General features: G+C 59.5%; 1 long non-coding RNA gene across 1 annotated transcript; it reads right to left on the bottom strand.

Moving 5' to 3' along the window:
• Positions 1-411: 411 nt before the first annotated feature.
• Positions 412-5214, bottom strand: LOC309877096. Its single transcript, XR_014317313.1, has 2 exons — positions 4874-5214; positions 412-915 (listed from the first exon to the last, which is right to left on the bottom strand). It is a non-coding gene; the product is annotated as an uncharacterized lncRNA (long non-coding RNA).

The following is a 5214-nucleotide window of genomic DNA, read 5'->3' as shown; positions in this document are numbered from 1 at the left end:
TGCAGGACAACAGCTGTGCTGGGGCAAACCTCTTGCACTGAAAATGGGTTTGCATGTCCATCCCTTCCCGTGGGACACCCGTTACCTTTGTGGGGGGATAGAGATATCCGTGCCATGGACAATCCATTACGTGGTGCAGAGGCAGCCTGGGGAACTCATGTTCACTCTTAGGACAGCACCAATGATCATCCCTCAAAAAGCTCCACAAATTAATTCATTCTTCAACTTTCTCAAGGTACAGTTACATTTTTTTATTTTTTTTTCACTTCCTTGATTCCTAAAAGGATCCATGCTGGAAAAGCATCTTCCTAACTGTCCTTGAGGCAAAGATAGCTTCTCCCCATTCCCATTGGGAGCTTTTGAACCATAACACAGGTATCACGCACAAGGACAGACACAAAGAGGCAATCAGAGATGGGAATCTGTGGGTTTAATAGGAGATGCATACACAGTAGCAACACACTGTGAAGCCCAGAAGTTTGCCCCATCTACCCCCAAAACTGACTCCCTGTGCCATTATTAAAATAAACAAAGGAGAGGGAAGTTGAGGGTAAGTGCACGCACATAACGGAGCGCACCGAGTGGCTGCTTCGTCTGCCTGCAGAAAACAGCCCGGTGACATGCAGAGCATCTCGAGGTCCCCAACTCCTCCAGCATTGCCGCCATCAGTACCGGGATGGAAATGAAATCCCCGCGCTTGCACTCCTCGGTGCTGCGGAGCACTTGGCTAGCTGCTGTCCAGCCGCGGAGGGAGGAGGCTCGTTCTTTGTACTGCTTGTGTGACTGTGGGGTCGGAGACCTGCAGGGAGCCGGCCCGTCCCCAGCCGGGTGTGCGCACCTTGCTCCGGCCACGGAGTGTCGGCGCTGGCAGCGATCTGGCAGCAGCAAGGCTCTGGCTGCAGAAATCTGCGCTGCCTGCAGCAAATAAAAAGTACATCGAAGGCTTTCCTGCCACCCTGGTCTATAAGGAGCAGGGGCCACCTGGGGAAAAGCAGGAGGACTTAAGGCCCGGCCCCTGGCAGGAGGGGGCAGCGTGAGGGTCCCGGTCCGGCGCCCATCCCCGTGGCGGCGCGGCTCGGCCAGCTGCCCCGCGCCTGTCCCCTGCCTGCCCTCGAGGAAAGGAAAAAAAGGGGGAAAGGGGAAAAATGGGGTAAAAGGGGAAAAAATGAAAAAGGAGAAAAAGGGAAAAAAGGGGCGGGGGGGGGGGAAGAGAAAAGGCGGTAACGAAGGCAAAGAAGAGAGGAAAAAGAAAATGAGTGAGAGGGAAAAAAAGGAAAGTAAGGAAAGGAAATGGAAAAAGGGAGAGATAAAAGAAAATAAAATGAAAGAGAGGAAAAGAAACAAAAAGAAACGGGAAAATGGGAAAGAAAGAGAAAGAACGGAAAAGAAAATGAAAGGAGAGAAAGAGAAGGAAATTAAAGTAAAGCGCGAGTAAGAAAGGGAAAGAAAGGAGCCGCCGGCGGACCGCAGGGCAGAGGCGCTGCCCCTCGGCTCGCAGCGAGCGCTGGCCCCGGTCGGTCCCACGAGGGTGGCAGCCGAGGATGGCAGCTCCATGCCCGCTCCCCCGCCCCGTGACACGGCCCCACGATCACGCGTGGGCAAACGACGAGCCGGGCTCGGGCGCTGCGGGACCTGTCTGCCCGGCCGTCCCCGACTCATTTGCGTTTTTAAAAACTTCTTTTTTTTATTGTTATTATTTTTCCTTTTCTTTTTTTTTTTACATTCAATTTCACGCTCGGCTGCACCTGCAAACATAGCGGCCCGGCGGGCTGCCCCCCCGGTCCCTCCGGCCGCTCCGGGAGCCACTTTCGTTTGCCCCGCCAGGGCCGCTGAACGAGCCTCTGTCCATCCGTCCGTCTGTCCGTCCTGCCAGCCTTCTCCACACCCCTCCCTCCCTTCGCCCCTCCACCTCTCCCCATCCCTTCGCCCAGAGCTCCCAAACCCGCGCCCCACGCTCGGTGCGGTGCCTCCCCTCCCCACGGGCGGAGCGGACCCGATGCGCACTCTTCTGCCCCGGCACTTCGGGGCGCCTTTTGTGCCCCGCTGGACTCTGTCTCCCCCCCCCTCCACTCCCCCAAACGCCCCGGCCTTTCCTCCCGGTCCCCTAGAGCAGGGGTTCCGCAGCGCCGTGCCCCTGAAGCCCCGGGGCCGGAAGGGCAGGACGCGGGGGTCTCTCCCCCACGGCGGGCAGAAACCTCCCCTCCGTGTTAGGGGCTGAGCCCCGGCTCCCCGGGGGGCCTGCGGCTTGCCACCCTCTGTCCCTCGCCCTCCCCGCGGCACAGCCGCCGCTGAGCCCACTGCCAGGCGCTCCAGCAGCAAATTAGGGCTGAGGTCGTGCGGCCCCCGGGGCAAGGAGCCCCCCGAATTGCAGCTGGGACAAAAATTACCGCTGCAGCACCCGGCCGTGTCTGCGCTCGGACTCGGCAAAACCACGGGCTGTTCCCTTGTCGTCGTCGTTGTTTTCGTCCCCCAGTAAAAATAAATAACTAACAAATTCATCGCGCCCTCCCCGGATCCCCTCCTCCCCCCGGCTCCGTTGGGAGAAGAGAGGAAAAATATTTCACTCGCCGCCGAGGGAGCCCGACCTGAAAAACGACCACAGCGAGAGAGCAAAAAATAAAACCAAAATGCTCTCCTCCTGACAGCCGCCAGCCCCAAAGCCCCGTTTTTAGCTCTATTGGCGGCGAAGCTGTCCCGTAAATAAGGAGCCGGTAGACTCTGCATCATCCTTTAACATTTACTCTTTTGAAGGTTAGTCAGGGCAGAGGTAACAAACTTTGAACGATTTTTCTCCTCCCCTTTTCCATCCTCTTCCCTACCTGGTTTTATGTGGTTTCTGGATTAATCTAGTGCGGAGCAGAAGCGGACTTTACCCGGCCGAAATATAGGATTAGGACTATTTCTAGAAGAAAGAGGGTAGTGTGAACTGCCTTTAGCCTGCAATAGTCTAAAGCAGAATTACAGCTTGTAAAATAGGTCTCCATCAGTTTCCCAGGAGACGAGTTAAGCCCTACTTGGGTGTTCCAGCTCTTTTTAGAACCAGCAATAATTAGACTCATCTCACCCCCGAGTTGTCCGTTTTTTTTAGGACGGTCAATAAACGCGTTTTGCATACAATCCTGCCGGCGGCTTTGGGACCACAGCCCGGTGTGCCCGCGCCGCTTCCCCGGCGGGAGGAGAAGTGCTGGAAGTTTGGGCAGCCGCCGTCGTCCTTCCCCGGGTGGAAGCGTGGCTGCCCTGCCCTAGCCTGGATGTGCCATCATCTTCTTTGTGCTTTGATGTCCGCTGTCTTTTGAGCCATCTCTGCATGTCATTAGGGGCCCGAACAATTAAAGAAGTGCCTTCCCCCGCCACCGCAGGGGAAGTCAGGAAAAATAAATGCCTTAGCCAGCGCGGCCGGCCGGCTGGGGGCTGTTTTTTGGCCTGGGGTCGCGGCTCTGGGCGGCCAAACTCGCCCGGCTTTCCCCGCCCGCGGGCACGGGGCGAGCCCAGCGCTCCGCCCGCTCGCCGCTCGGTTCGGCCCCGGTTCGGGCGGCGGCGGGATCCGCAGCCCCCCCGGAGCTCCCTCCCCGGCGCAGACTGTGCCCGGGGAAGTTCACCTCCGCTATTCCTCCTCCTACCGGGGCTCTCCGTCCCCCCGCCAACCGTGGCCGGCCGCCGCCCGGTCTCCCCGGGTAATGAGGATGATGATGGTGATAATAATAAAATCGGTGCGAGGGGAATGAAGCACGGGAGCGGGCTCTAACGCTGTGCCCCTGCCGAGGGGCTGTCAGCCGGGGAAACGCCAGACGGGGATGCTGGGGATGCTCGGGGGCAGCAAAGGCAAAAAAATAAAAATAAAAAAAAATAATGAAATAATCAAATCAAAGCTACAAAAATAAAAAGTAGCCGAAGGCAGCGGCCGGAGAGTCAGTAGGCACCAGGGCGGGGGCGAGCCCCAGAGCCTGTACCGGGGCGCCGGGAGCTGCCGCGGGCCGGGTGTGCGGGGCTGTGCCGGGGCCCAGCCGGGCCCTTCCCACGCGCGGCGCCCTCACCGCGTGGGGACACGGTTAATGACAAGTAATTGGCAAGCGCGCGGCGCGGCATTACTAGCCTGCCGCGCTGCTATGAATTATTGAGAGCCTATTAGCCGCCGTGCAGCTGCGGGACACGGGAGCGCACACGCCGCGTACACACCGCTCCCGGCCCGGCACAAGGTCCCCTCCCCGAACCCCCGCGTGGGCAATGCCACCCGTGTCCGTGTCCTTGCCAGCGGGGCACGCAGGGCAGGGCCGCCGGCCCTGCTTGAACGCCCGTTCCCCTTTCCCCCTGCGTCCACACCGAGGGACTGTGGGTGGGCAGGGAAGGGGGAGTCCCCCCGTGTTGGCCCACGCGGCTGAGGGCAGCCGGGCCGGGGTCGCTGCGGCACCGGCAGCGCTGCTTCCCCGTGCCACGGCCACGGGCGAAATGTCCGGCTGCGGGGAACAAAGGAGTGCCACGGGGCCGGGGAGGACAACGGAAAAACGAGCAAAAAAAAAAAAAAAAAAAAAGAGGGGGGGCAAGAAAAAAAAAGAGAGAGAAAATACGAAGGCGCGCGGCCCGCGGGAGAGCGGCGAGGCGCTGGGAGCCTCGTCCGGAGCATCCCCGGCCCCCTCCATCCTCCCCCGACGGAGCCCCAGCGCCCCGGGCCCCCCGGCCCCGCCGAGCCCCCCCTCCCCGCCCCGGCCTTGCCCCGCTCCTGAGCTCAGGGCCGGGACCCCGCGAACCGACAGCGGCCCCGGCCCGGGCCCCGCTCGCCCGGCGGCCTCGGGAGGCGCAGGGAGGTACGGAAACGGAGCGGAGCCGGGGCGCAGGGGAAGGAGGAGAAGGAGAAAGAGCGGCGGCTGTCACCTACCTGCGCCCCGGCCGCAGGACGAGCCGCTGCGCCGCGCCCGGCTCTGCGGGAGCTGGAAGCATCCCTGCATTTATTTGAGCTGAAACTGTGCTACTGTTGACTTTAGCACAAAGCAAAGATTTCGCTGCCCGCTAGTTTAAAAATGAATATTTTACCAAGATATCGATCAGCTTTATAAAATTCAGTTAAGCACAATGGCTCAAAAGGAGAGGGGGGGAAGGAAAGGGACGCAATATAATATCTGTGTAAATTTGCTGAAGTATGACGTGGTGTTGAAAGTTTACCCTCATGGAATTTGGATCTAGATTTCCCGCCCCCCCCCCCTTTTTTTTTTTTTTTTT

Source organism: Aythya marila (assembly GCF_965140915.1).
Source record: "Aythya marila genome assembly, chromosome: 3".
Lineage (NCBI taxonomy): Eukaryota > Metazoa > Chordata > Aves > Anseriformes > Anatidae > Aythya > Aythya marila.
The sequence above is the reverse complement of the archived record's forward strand: the minus strand, read 5'-3'. Positions and strand labels throughout refer to the sequence as shown.